The sequence below is a fragment of the Hipposideros armiger genome, unplaced genomic scaffold (assembly GCF_001890085.2).
Source record: "Hipposideros armiger isolate ML-2016 unplaced genomic scaffold, ASM189008v1 scaffold_652, whole genome shotgun sequence".
Taxonomy (NCBI): domain Eukaryota; kingdom Metazoa; phylum Chordata; class Mammalia; order Chiroptera; family Hipposideridae; genus Hipposideros; species Hipposideros armiger.
The window spans coordinates 441,686-455,927 of record NW_017732002.1 but is presented as its reverse complement, the minus strand read 5'-3'; the positions used below and the strand labels follow the sequence as shown (position 1 = coordinate 455,927).

General features: G+C 56.6%; 1 protein-coding gene across 6 annotated transcripts in view; it reads right to left on the bottom strand.

Moving 5' to 3' along the window:
- ZMIZ1 (zinc finger MIZ-type containing 1) overlaps positions 1-14,242 on the bottom strand; it is a 233,806-nt gene that overhangs the window by 138,490 nt on the left and 81,074 nt on the right. For 4 of the 6 annotated variants that reach the window (XM_019626021.1, XM_019626027.1, XM_019626025.1 and 1 more), the window contains one exon: positions 5,998-6,078. The exons of the other annotated variants lie outside the window; for them this stretch is intronic. The gene's annotated coding sequence lies outside the window, so the exon portion shown is untranslated. The remainder of the gene's footprint in view (positions 1-5,997; positions 6,079-14,242) is intronic. 6 annotated transcript variants of the gene reach the window in all.

Sequence of the window (14,242 nt, the reverse complement as noted above, 5' to 3'; positions counted from 1 at the left end):
AGGGATGTGTGCCATGCAGTGCACGGCACTGTTTCTCACAGGGCCTGTGCACAGCTTCAGAATACTTCTTACCATGGCCTACCCAACACATTAAGAGCTGGCATACCGAAGAAAGCGTCCTTGCCATCCCCAGAGAAAACGGAGGGCACACAGGCTGGGTGCCTACCGCCATTCAGCACCGACATGCCAGGTATTGCACTGGGGACATGGTTCAGAGCCTGCCTGAGCCTTCAAGAGGCTGCCAGTCCAGCAGGGTAGACAGCAGGCGGCCAGCTTGGGGAGGCAGCGACAAGGAAAGGCTGAGGGAGGGACGCTGTGCCGTCTCTTTGGGCTAGCTCAGCACACACAGCTCTGCGGCCCACGCTGGCGGGAGGTGGCAGCCATTGGGAGGGGGCTCTTCCTGGGGCTGCGGCCCCAGCCCTACTCTGCCAACAGGGCACCCATGGAGCGAGGACAAGCCCAGCACCAAACCAGCACCTCCTGTGACTTCCCACCATCCTGCCTGAGCAGAGAGGCAAACAAGAGCCTGCCAATGCACAGGCAGCAGAGTGCAGCCAGAGAGGCTGCGGGGACAAAGGGGAAGTCGGCTCTGGAGGGCGGGGGGCTCTGGAAGGGCTGTTCCGCTGCCAGTCTGGCTCCTGAGAAACGTCTCATCTCTGGAGAGCCCTTCCAGCTGTGTTCTAGGCTGTGAGTTTGCTATTAGGAATCTGGGAGTGACAGTGGGTGGGAATGACCCCATGTGGCACAGCCTGTGACAGCTGCCTTGGTCTGGGCTGTTTGGGGATTAGGTGGGGAAGCCCCAAAGCACTGGAACCCATTGTTGGTGGGGGGACAGACCCCTTCTCATCATCGTCCCTCTATTCCTCTCGAGATTCGGCCACTTGGGTACTAGCGACAGTCCCTGCCTGCCTCGATTTACCTTTTTGACCAGTGAGGCACGCCCGAGCTCTTTATTCTGAACTGCAGGACAGTGGTAGCCTTGCCTACAGAGAGCGCACTCACTCTGCAAACTCATCTACAAGACTGCCTTCCCCAGCTTCAGTTTCCCCACCTGCAGAGGAGGAAAGGGCTCCCCAAAGCTGTACTGTCCGATATAACACTGGGTGACTAAACACCGGCGTCTGCGGTGGGGTGAACGTGTTAAATACACACCAGGTTTCACAGACTCAGTAGAAGAAAAGAATGTAAAATAGCCAATATGTTATTCCAATACATAATACAAAATAAAAGAGGATGTGGCAGATGGTCTGATAAGTATTTTGAAGGGCATAAGAGCATAAAGGGAAGGGTTTCGAATTTAGGAGTTCAGGGTGGAAATGACCAGAGCCTCTGAGAGGTGGAGGCCGTGGGGGCCCAATGGGGATGGAGGCCATATCTGGCTTTTGGAGACAGCATGAGATGAGATAAAGAAAACTCCAAGAGGTCCAAGCCATAAGATCACAAAAGTGGAGGGCTTTTGAGGCAGGAGGAAGTGTAGGAGCAAGCACCAGTGGGGTCGGGTGACACAGGTGGGGGTGGGGGGGCTACAGCCCAGGGCACTGGCAGACGCTAACGTGTGATGTGGCTGTGAAAAGAGGCCGGGGCCAGATGGTGGAGGCTTCGAATGCCAGGCTGAGTTGGCTGGGCACACAGCAGGCACTTCAGGAAGACTGGCTGGCCAGAGACTGGGACTGAGGGAGCTCCTCTGACGGCACCCAGGTGCCCGGAGGCCTGTCTGGCCCTAGGACCCACCAGCCCGCCTCACAGACCGCTGAGGCTTCCAGGCCAGCAGTTCTCCAGGAGCCCACCCGCGGGATCCTTCTCCCCTCAGGAGGACAATTTATTTATTCATGAGCATAAACCCACTCCTACCAGGCAGCCAGCTCCTGGACACTTCACTTCTAATTATAGCAGGAATCTCATTAGTGCTGGAGGGAAACCGGGTTTCCAATTGCCCCTGTTAATGGATGCGGCCCCCTCTTGCTCCCCTTGCTCACGCCTGTGGCCGGTGGTCCACATGCCCAGGACAGCACCGGGCAGCCACAGGGGCAGATGTCTCTGAGTTGAGGGATCGGGCTGCATCCTGAACGGTGGGCACAGTGGGTCCATGGGATGGGGCAGCGCTCGCCACCAGCACTTGTCCACACACAGTGCACAGCCTCCAAGCAGCTGGGAGTATGGGGTGCTGCCTTGAACACCTTCAAAGGTCTGGGCGGGAGGAAGCTATATGTTGGCCAGAGCTGGATAAACAAGGCAAAAGGTGGCAGGTTGGGAGCCCAGGAGGTCTCAGTTCTGCTGAGTCCTGGTGATGATGGGGGTGATGACACAGAGATGTGCTGCTGGGACACCTGGCGAGGAGCGTCTCCAAGGGAAAGGAGTGGGGAGGTGAGACGGTCCCAGGACTCAGGGGGCTTTGAGGAGGAGCCTCAGGTGTGATAGGACAGGGAGAGAGAGGCTGAGGCGAGGCAATACAGGGCTGGCTGGTATGAGAAGAGCAGGCAGGCGGAAGAGAGGTGCCCACACAGAGAGAAACAGAGAGAGACAAACATTCCCCTGGAAGGGCAAACACTCACTCACTCACACCCCTGAGCTGCGGTTTGGAGGCCGAGGAGAGAAGCAACGAAGTGACTAGGGCCAAGTATGCTGGGCTGCTCAGAGGACTCCCCAAATAGACCTGCTCCCCCACCTCCACGGGGGGAACTGGTCCCACCTAGATGTTTCAGACCAGACACTCAGGGGTTGTGAGTCCGGAGCAGGAGGCATAGACCTCCAAGAGCTGTCTCCCTCCATGACCATGGGGAGCTGTGCAATTGCCAGCAGAGGGAGAGGGGGTCAGTGCTCTTGGCCTGGGTGTACTTCCTCTCCGGAGCCCCTCAGGAGCCCATCTTGTCCCCCCACACTGCCCCTCAGTCAGCTCCGCCTTGGTCAGTGGGGTGGTAGGGCCCCTTGGACCAGTCTGAACGGGAGGCTGACGCCAAGCTTCTTGTGGAGATGGCCTGAGGTGCTAGGGTCCTGATGGGAGCTGCACGTGGGGGGTGGGGTGGCACTCACACATGGCTGGGCAATCTCCTTCCCTTGCACATTCATACATATTCACACACCTTCCCGTCTTATACACTAGCCTAGATAATTACTCCCATTCATGGTACATAGCAGCACACACCCACACCCACACACCCTGCATGGGCAACGCCTCTTCTTAGCACCCTCCTCCAGCCCTACTTGGGGGACCTCTGGGAAGGGGCTCCGGAGTGGAGAGCCCTTCTCTGCCAGTCCAGCTCCCCTCCCCTGCAGTGTCCATCCTGGAGAGACTCATGCTCTCTCACAGACTCAGTAATGCTCTGAGATCCCCCAAATCTGATGCCTAAGTGCCCTGTGTGGCTCCCAGCATGCATACTTTTCGGTGACGAGGAACTTACTACCTCCCCCAGAAAGCAGCTTTAAAAAAAATCTCCGGACAGCTCAGACTCTTGGAAAGTTAAACTTGAGGTTGTGAGGAGGACAGTATGGTTGCCACTGAGGGGTTCGAGCTGCTGGCCAGAGTTCGCCAGGCAAGACTGTCCTTTCATCATTAGTTTGAAAGGTGACAGAGCTGGCCCATCACCCTGGCTGTCACTCCAAATTATAACAGAACTAGAGAAACTGTGTCCAGCCAATACCACCTCCTCGACTAAGTAGGACCCAAGATAATCTTTCATTCACTCCCTCCCTCCCTCACTAAATTAATAAAATATCAATTGGGCACCTACCATGTGCCAAGCACTAGGATGTGGTAGTGAACAAGTATAATCATTTAATATTCAGTTCTAGTCTGACACCTGCCCTTCACCCATTTTACAGGTGGCAAAGCTGAGTCCAGGGAAAGGCAGAGAACTGCTCCAAGTCACACAGGGAGCTGGTGGTCCCAGGCAGAGCCTCACGCATGCTGCTGCAGGCACTGACCACTTGCTAGCATCGGGAAGACAGGGAGCAGGCCGCATGCCACCATCCCAGCCCCTGGCGTTTCTAGGACACTGAGGTATTGATTACTACCCTTGCCTTGGAGTGGATTTCTTTTCTTTTTCCAGCAAGGCTTTCTGGTCCTCCTTTAAAAAAAAAAATTTTTTTTTTAAGAACACGCTCCAAGCAGCTCCTATGATTAATTACCAGCTGCCTAATGCTCTGCCACTGACAATTTCTGGAAAGGGAATGAATTACCTTGAAAAACATCCGAAAAGAGAACCCACCGTGAAGGAGAATTTCAAAGGTTACCTCACAATTAGCAGGGGGTTCCCCCAGCCTTGCTGGGTTGCCTGCAGGCCCTCTGGGGAGGGGCAGGCTGCCAGCTTTCAGGAGCCACCCTCTGGCTCTGAGGGCAGCCAGGCTTAGAGGTCTGGGCAAAGGCTGTAAGGTAAAAATGGAGGTAGTTTCCTGAGCACCTACCGTGAGCCTGCCCCGTGGCTCTGCCCCTGGCCTCTAAGGAGTTGTGTGATGCTTAATTCCAACGGACCGTGGTTCAAATCCCCACTCCACCACTTGCAGCTCTATGGGTTTCTTAACCACTTTAGGCCTCTGGAAAATGAGGCATTAATCACCCTTCCTCAGGGGATTACTATGGGAAGAAATAAGCATTTTAAGGTGAGTAGTGCCTGATACAAAGTAGACTCTTCACCAAGCTGTAACATTGAAAAACATTCCAGGCTTCTAAACATTCTCATTACAGCTTTGTCTCAGCAATGTGGGTATAATTATCCTCCTTTGCAGGTGAGAGCTGACTGTCCCAGAAGGCAAAGAACTCGCCCAAGGTCACGTCGCTGACGGCAGGAAGCAAGACCAAGCCCTGCTCCCCGGCTCCAGAGCTGGACTGAAGCAAGCTTCTGTATCTGTCTGTATCTGTCTGGGGGCACCTGGGAGCAGCAGGGCGTGAGGGGAGAAGCGGCGGGCAGCAGGGAGACAGATTCGGCAAGGTCTCACACCAGGGCAGGCTCTGGCTCTCCCAGGTGGGCCCCAGAGCCCTGGGACAAAAGACTGGCCCCAGTCAGCATCTTTGCGCAGGCCTCTCATGTCTGGGTTGGGAGCCACAAAAGGGATCAAACGGGTCACCCTCTGGCACAGGGCCAAGTGTGATCCACCCTGCAATGCTGTTCAGTGATGACGCCCTGAGGTCCAGGCTAGAGGCCTGCCCAGGAAGCTCCTGGCTCCAGCTGCACTCAGGAGTTCCCTGAGAGGCCCAAACCCTCTCCTCAGGCTGGACAAGCAGTTTGTGTCCATCCTGGCATTGGTGGGTCCTCAGGGAGGAGGCGACAGCAGGACGTGAAGCGTGCAGGACGAAGGGTCCCAGCATCCTTGAGGAAAATGCTGACATATCAAAATGCTGAGTGCTTACTGTATACCAGGTGTGCCAGAACACCTGTGGGGACAGGTGCTGCGATCCCAACCCTTCTTTTAGAGACAGGTAAACTGAGGCACAGAGGAGCCACACAAGATCATGGTGGACAAGCAGCAGAGCCAGGATTTCAATGCAGGCCCTCCGACCCCAGAGCCCAGAAATAGGCGAGGGCTCATGTGCGCACCTCAGTGTGTTCGTGCGAGAGAAGAGAGTGGGGCAGCCGCGGCACCCATCTCAACGAACAGGCCTCTCTGCTCACCTAGGCTACTCCCTGCTCATCTAGGCTGTCATGCTACTCAGTGAAAGAGGCCCACACGCCATGGGGTTCAGAGTGGTATAGACAGGGCTGCTCAGCCAGAGCTAGGGACACTAAGCCTGGCCCTCTCCCTGAGTGCAATCCTCTACCCCCTGCCCTGGCAGCCACTCTAGAAAAAGGCCAGGCTTAAGAGCCCCCTGTGGGTCCTTTTGGGGGGAGTGGGGCTGACAGGTCTCAGCAAGGGTGGCGGCACCCAATCCCACCCATGAGGGCTAAGGCCCCAGCAAAGGCGCAGTGTGCTGGGACTAGTACCTGTCTCTCACTCAGGACACAAGTGGCCCTTCCCCAAGCATCCAGGCCAAGCTACCCCCTGCCAGCCTAGCTGCACACCTACCTCAGTGACCCAAGAATCACCAGAGTCCCACGTGCCAGTCAGCAGCTCGCGGTGCCTCCGCCTCACTCCAGCTCCATCCCACTGCAAGGAGAAGGGGTGGTCAGCGAGTCCACTCATGGCAAGGGCCCTGAAACTAACTGAGCATGTGGCCACAGCTCACCCACTCACCTGCTAGAAAGTTTACTGCCGGCCATCCCCAATCCCCCCTGACACCCTTATCTGACAGTTACTGGCTATGTGATTGTGGATACGCCCCTGTCCTCTCTGGGTTTGTTTTTCCACCGGTCAAAAGGGATCACAAATCTCCCAGGGTTTGGGGAGGATTTAAGGATATATGGTGACAGAGGCATTTGACGCTCATTCATTCACTCAAGGAACATTTAACAAACACCCTGAGCTGTTCCTTGCCCTTGTGGGAACCCCGATAATGAGCAAAGACTCAAACACTACATAATTAAAAGTCATGTCTGCCAGAAATAATGAGTACGGGGCTATGCAGCACAGACTCAAGGTTCACAGGGGCTGTTTGGGGGAAGTAAAACTGAAGGATGACCCAGAGAGAGGCACGCCAGGATGCACGGAACAGTATTTCAGGCAGAGGGAACAGCACATGTAAGGATACCAAGAGAGGGGAAAAGCCTGGTCCAGTGGAGGACTTGAGAGTGGGTGGTGAGGTAGGCGCAGGGAGGGAGGGGTGATGGAGTGGGGTGAGTGGGGATCAGGAGGCAAGGCCAGTTGTTGAGAAGGTGGGTGGGGGTCACAGGGAGGTCTGAGCAGCTGAAGGACAGAACCTTAGTTCTAGTTTGAGAAGCTCTCCATGGCTGCTGGGGAAGAAGGGTTTAGAGGGGACAGGAGGAGGCAGGGAGACCAGTGGGGAGGCTGCTGCAGAGGTCCAGGCCAGAGGCAGTGGTGCTCAGAGCAGAGGGAGCAGGAGCGGCGGGTGCACGGGTACGTAGGGGTAAGAGAGGGAGGAAAACAGCATGGACGCCCCACCCCGCAGTGGCCTGGGCTTTGGGGAAGTGGTGGGAGCATTATCCTTGCTGGGTGGGATCCAGCTGGCCCATCTTCTCAGCAGGCCACCAGTACTCTGCCCCCTCCCATGGTCCACAGGGCTCCCTGGCAATCCAGGAGGAGCAGATCCGAAGGCCTGACTGCAGGGTGGGAACCGCAGAGACCCAGGTTTGAGTCCTGTCTGTGAAGGTGCCCTGCTGGGCGGCTCTGGGCAATCACCATGCTCCCTGTGCTGGTGCTCTCCTTCAGAAATGGGAAACCTGACTGAGCGCAGGGCTGAGCGCAGCTTGGAATGAGGCCCATGGCCAACAGTGGGAGAGGGAACATACACAACTCGCTACACGTGGGCTCCCGCATGTGCCGGGGACTAGTGGAGGCCTTAGACCTAGGCCCCACCTCACTGTGCAGCAGGTGGGGCTCCCAGGGAGAGAATGAGTGCCCCCTCGGTAAGAGGCACCATGGACAGCCTGGCACTGGAGATGTGGGCTCAGTAATAAAAACAATCTGGTTCAAGTCCTGCTTTCCTCCTCTTACCAAGTGTGTGGCTTTGGGCAATTTCTTAAACCTCTCTGTGCCTCAGTTTCCTCACCTGTGGGAGGGGGTGTAGGGATGACATGGGGACCTCCCTCAAAGTTGTACAGACTCTATAAGGTATGCCAGCGCAGGACACGCAGGCAGCTTTCTGGGCATATCAGCTGAAGCATAAATTACCTGGCAGGGGCTGGTGCTGAGCTCTATGGTATGCTGGGACTCTGAGTCCCAGCTCCCAGAGCCAGCTGCCGTGCCCGCCCTAGCACAGGGAAGAAGATGACTCTGCATCCTGACTCCAGCCCTGGCAGGGCAGTGACGGGTGCCCGCTTCGCAGAGCAGGGCACTGAGCTCTGAGGGAGGACAGGGTTGCCGGAGGGGTTGCAGCTGGCCCTTTGGTTCATGGACTCCGACTCTCCCATTTCAGAGAGGAAGAAACTGAGGCCTGGAGAGGGGCAGCAATTGTCCCTATCCCGGGGTCACGCAGCAAGTCAGTGGCTGGAGGAGAATTAGAATCGGCCTCCTGCTTCCCTACCGCCCGCAGCGCAGGCCTTTCCCAAAGGCGAGCTGGCCCACAGACTCGCTGACAAAGAGAAAGTAATTATTTTGGCAGCTGAGACAGAAGCCAGAGCCGGAAAGTACTCGCTCACTCCGTGAGCGTCGTCCAGGCCCCAAGGAACGACGCCCGCCCCTCCTGTCTCTCTGAGGTGCTGTGGCTCACAGCACACGTGTACCTTGCTGCCCCCAGCCACCCCAGTTCTTTGCAGTGGGACTGTGCAAAGGGACAAACAGACCAGAGAGGGGGAAGAGACCTGGCCAAGGTTATGGAGTGAGGGCACCACGCCGGAGGCACCAGGATATGAGCTCGGGCACCGGTGGGGAACTGACCCCCTTTCCTATGGGCCTGAATTGGACCCCCATCTGGGAAAGACAGAGAGTTCTGCCTGGGATATTTCCATCACCATTAGTGAAATGCTATGAGGTAGAAACTAAGCTAGCATTCCTAATTTCCCCATAAGGCCCAGAGAGGTCCCACAACTTCCTAAGGTCACACAGGTAATAAGGAGCAAAAAGGAGTAAGAACAGAGCCAGGGCATAGGCAGGTGGTCTGCCTCCCCTCATACTCTGCCTACCACCAGGACACCAGCCAGGGAGCCCACACACAGCGTCGGAGCTGCTCTACAGTCCTGCTCAGAACCAGACAGTGCTGGGCACCCAGGCTCCCGTCACCGTGCTGGGCACCCCCTCACACCGGCTGCCCAGTCAGGCTGGAGTGGAGGTGGTGAGCTCAGGCCCAGGTGGAGCTGTGAACACAGAGGCAATATCATCCACCCCCACCCCTGGGTGTCCTTAGGTGAGGCTCCCAGCTTGTGTGGGCTTGACTACCTGGTGAGGCCGGGAGAAGAACAGGTGGGATGGACGAGGTGTCACCATGCCTGCTCCCAGCCTGACCAGACCTCAGCCATAAACAATGCACATACACCGCAGGAAGTGTTCTCTGCTTAAAAGGCACTTGGTGTAACGGGGTGGGGTGTAGCCTGAGACTCAGGGCCGAGTAGGGGGTAGGTGGGATGGTGCCGCACTGCCCAGAGGGCTCGCGTGGGTATCCTCAGCTCAGGACTCTCACTCTGGGGGTGGGTAGAGGGGTGAGGCCCTGACTGCAGGGCAGCTTCTGACTGCAAGGACAGGGAGGGGCAGCGTGCAGACCGCAGGCTGAACCATGCTTTCGCTCTGTGTGTGCCTGGAGTTCCTAGGGCAAGGCAGGCAGTAACGGGTGCCCACTTTACAGGGCAGGGCACAGAGCTCTGAGGGAGGATAGGGTTGCCGGAGGTGTTGTAGCTGGAGAGTGGCAAGGCTGGGTCTGGGGCGCAGCAGAGGTCACTTGGGATGGGGACTGTCCCAGATGGGTTTTCCCAACCACACCCACCTTCCCATTCCCTCCTCCTCTCAGGATCCCCTGGCAGGACCTGGGTGTGGGCTTGGGTGGAGGCACCAGGCTAGGCTGACTGGGGCTGGGGCTGGCCTGGAGAGATGCAGGGCTGGTCCTGGATTCTTGGGAGGACAGAGGTGCCTGTGCCACAGGGCGTCCAAGATGTGGGGCCCCGTGAAGGCTCTGTGCCTGTGGCTATAGCCTGCGGCTAAGTGACTAGCTGTTCCCTAAAGCTGCCAAGGGTTGGGAGCCCACATTCTGGGCCGGAGCCCTGGCCTTGTCCTCAGTGGTGAGGTCGAGGGAAAGGCTGGGTAGAGCTGGGTTTGAATCCCTGCTTGCTCTTTACTGCTGGGTGAACTTGAGCAAGCCGCTGGCACCTCTGAGCCTCCATCTCTGCTCTAAACAGGGACTAATTGCTCCTCCTGCTACTCACCCACCTCACACTGGCTCCAGGTTGCCCTGTAGGGCCAGAGCACTGACCTACCCACAGGCCACTGAGGGTTGGACTGCCCCAGTGTGGTCTGAGGGCAGGGGTGCACTGATGGCACCTCTGAGCTGGAGCTCAGGGCTCCTATCACCTGCTGCAAAATCATACTCCTGTGCCCTAGTGGCTGTGAGGGCTCAGTGAGGCATGGGGTGTGTAGATACAGGTGCCACAGCACAGAGTAAGTGAATGGTAACAGGTGAAGTTTGGGGGAGGGGTGACTGCTCAAGGTCATAAGTGGCCAAGTGGGGGCCAGAATCATAGTCATGTGAGCACCCACCCAAACTGGGTCTAACCTGTCACTCCACTGGCGGAACTGACTTGAACCAGCTCGTTCCGTGCTGACCCTCCTAGCTGAGCTGGACTGGCAGCTCTTCCTACCCCCATTTTATAGATGAGCCAAATACCTGCTGGTCAGGGGTCAAACAGCCAGGAGCTCTGTCTCCAGCCTTGCACAGGAAGGGTGGCCTCAGACCCAGCCCCCAGGCTCTCTGGGGTGACACGGGTTCCCCCACCTGCGACCCATGCAGGAAAGCCTTCCCTTACATGACCCTGGGACTAGGCCCCTGTCCTTCCCTGGCAGCCAGCGCTGGCTCCAGGAGCAAGGCAAATATTTACCCCGATGGTTATCCAGATCGGCTGGCTGCCCCGCCTCCCACATTCCTGGAATACATGTTCCCTGACCTCACCACGCTAGGGGCTTGTGGGGGAGGCACACAGGGAGGGGTAGGGAGAGGAGAGCCAGACCTAGGGTCCTCGGTCTGGATGGAAGCCAGGCCCACTGACCAGGAGGAAAAAGGACACCTTCGCATTCTCCCTCTAGCTACTCACCCACTCGGGGAGGCTCCAGGCTGATCTTATAGAGTAGGGCAGCGGCCACTGGGGGAGGGGGCTGCACTGCTCTAGTGTGGTGTAGTGTGCTCTAATGCTGCCTCTGAGCCTGCAGCAGGGCTCCATCAGGGCTCAGCTCTTCACACCTGCAGCTAATCTCTCTCTCTCTCTCTCTCTCTCTCACACACACACACACACACACACACACACACACACACACACACACACACTCACTCACTCACTCTCTCACACACGTATCCATGCAGTGAGCCACTCAGCTTGCCACACACACGGCAGATTCTCCCACCTGCCAGGGATCTTCCTCCTCAACCCCAGCAGCTCTCGTTGGCTCACTCTACCCTTAGCATAATCCTGTCGCCAGGGAGCTATACAGTCCACTTTACAGATAAAGAAACTGCCCAGCAGAGACCAGAGGTCATGGAGCTGGACGTGGTAGACCGTGCGCTGTCTCACCCCAAACTGCACTTTCAACAGCTCTGCATTACCTATTCTGCCCATTAGAACCCTGTTTATCCATCAATGCCCAAAGGACCACCTCCTCCAGGCTGCCTTCCCTCATAGCCTCCTGCCAAGTGATCTTTCCTTTTTCTGAACTTTCAGAATATTTTATGGTATTCCTTTCTTTCTCCTTGCATAATCAAAATGGGGTACCTGATTATGTCTTCAGCTGTGACCTCTGTCATACTTACTCCAGGTGAGTGGAGTTGAGCGCAGGGGCGTGGGTGGCCTTGACTGCTCAGGGGAGGGCTGAAATCTTGAGTGTTTCCACCAAAGAACAGTAGCTACAGGTGGCTTCAAGGAACAGATAAGAAAGCAGCCCCACTGAGTTGGCTGTTTGGGTTTGAGAGGACCTCCTGGGCAGGGCTGCCTGAGAATCGTCAAATGCCCTTGGTTCAATAATCCCATCTGTCTTCACGTCCTCTGAGAATATCTGGAGCTGTTCTGTCAGCCTGCCCAGGCCCGGGCCCAGGGAAGCCTGGTGTGTCCGGGCCCAGGACCCTGATACACGACGCTCGGCTTCCCACTCCCTCTCTCCTCTGGAATCTTCACAAGTGGCTGTGGAAAGGAAGACCAGCAGGGTTCGGCTACCCTGCTGGGAATGCAGAAATGCCAGGCCAGGGAAGTCTGTAGCTGGCTTCTCAGGGATGCCGCCATGTGGAAAAAGCTCCAGCAGACAGGAAAAGGCCACTGCAAACATGGCCCACACCCTGGCACTGGAGGGATCGAGAGAGCAGGTGTTGGGGAATGGTGGGGGCTCCCAAAACTGTCCTCTCCACGCACCTAACATCTCTAAAACCCAGTTTCTTCATTTTGAAAATGGTGGCTAAAAACTGACTTCTAGGGCTGGCCGAGTGGCGCGTTCGTTAAGAGTTGGCTTGGGACGCCAGCTCTGAGCAGCAGGGCCCCGGTTCGGATCACACATATGAGGGCCAGTGACACTGCCCTCTACAGCTAAAATGGTGAACAACGGCTCAACCTGGAGCTGGGCTGCCGTGAGTCACCAGCAACGGCATAGGCTGCAGTGGGCTCCTGTAAGCTACCGTGAGTGGCTGGCAGCCGTTGTGAGCTGCCAAGAGCCGCTGTGAGAGGCTGTCCAGTGGCGGGTGACCTCACCCGGGAAGAGCGCAATGATAATGCCAACATGGGCCAGTGAAGCAACATCGTCCATAACTAGACTGAAGAACAAAAAGCACAGCAACTTGTATGCTCCCCTCCCCCAATTCCCCAATAAAATTTTTTTTTTAAAGATTTTATTGGGGAATTGGGGGAGGGGAATAGACAAGTTGCTGTCCTTTTGTTGTTCAGTCTAGTTGTGGAGGACGTTGCTTCACTGGCCCATGTTGGTATTATCATTGGGCTCTTCCTGGGTGAGGCAGATCAGTCTCTGGCCTCTGGACGGCCATTCACAGCGGCTCTTGGCAGCTCACATCGGCTGCCGGCCACACATGGTAGCTTATGGCAGCCCACTGCAGCAGGGTCTGCAGCCTACGCTGTCACCGGCGACTCATGGCAGCCCAGCTCCAGGTTGAGCTGTTGTTCACCATCTTAGCTGTAGAGGGCAGTGTCACTGGCCCTCATGTGGGATCCGAACCGGGGCCCTGCTGCTCAGAGCTTGCGTCCCAAGCCAGCTCTTAACCAACGCGCCATTCAGCCGGACCCGCAATAAAATCTTTAAAAAACAAAAACAAAACAAAAACTGACTTCTAGGGGGTTGCACTTTCATTTGTTTGCTCACTCACTCACTCCATCCATCCATCCATCCATCCATTTCCTTCTTTCAATGACTAATGACAGTGCCTACTATCTGCCAGAGGAGGAAAAGAAAGAGAAGAAAGGAGCTGGTGGTGGGTGGGTGAGGGGAGGGAAGGCAGGGCCAAAGGCCAACCTGTACGGGTGCCAAGACTGTGTGCTTCCCAAGGGTGTTGGCACACTGTCTAATGCAAGGTGGGTGCGACCCAGGTGATGGGTAATTCTAGGACAGCGCTGGAGTGCCCAGCTCGGCCTGGAAGCAAAATGGGGGTCAGGGACATCATTTTCTTGGGCAGAGTCTCTCAGGCAGAAGGGCACCCCTCCTGGGCAAAGGTCCAGAGGCTTGGCAGGAGAAAAGCTGTGGGCTGAAGAATTACAGGTGGCATCAGTGAGCAGGGGACAGCTGCACTCGCGGGATGGGGCACAGCACCCCTGGGCATATGCAGACACATCCGTGGAGCCCCTCCAAGGCTTCACCCCATGCCCAATCCTGATCTGCCGTGTTTTCAAGGTCACGTGGAGTGATGCCTGCTCCAGAGACCCTGTCAGACCCGCGAGTGCTTGCTCACTCGGTGGGCACTGCCCAGGCCCAAGGAATGATGCCCTCCCATTCTGTCTCTCAGAGGTGCTCAGCTCACACTGCACACATGTATACCTTACCCCCACCACGCCACCTTTGCCCCTTGGTATTGGGCTTGTGCAAACAGGCAAATGAGACCAGAGACAGGAAGGGACATATTCCAAGTTCACACAGCAGTAAGGACTGGCATCAGGACTCGAACTCAGGCCCTAGTTAGGAACTGGCTCTCCTTTCCTGTGAGTCTGCATCAGACTCCCACCTGGGAAAGGGGGCGGGAGCGGGAAGCCTGCCCCAGTCTACACCTCCTAACAGCCAGAGGCCTTTGGCTCTGGCTTGCGGCCCACTCACACTCGAGGAAGAGGGAAGGGTCTCCCCTCTCCCCAAGTCATCGAATGAACAATTTCTCCTCTCATCAAGGGCGAATCAATTTCTCCTCTAATCCACCACATGGATTAAAGGTGCATAGTACGGCTCTTCATGCTTACATTCCAGAGGGGCCCCCAACCCCTTCCCACAGGAGGGCCAAGGTGCTGAGCACCCTCCAGGGGCAAGCTCTGTACCTGGTGCTCCTTTCCACACCCATCACCTCATCAGGCCCCATGGGTCTTAG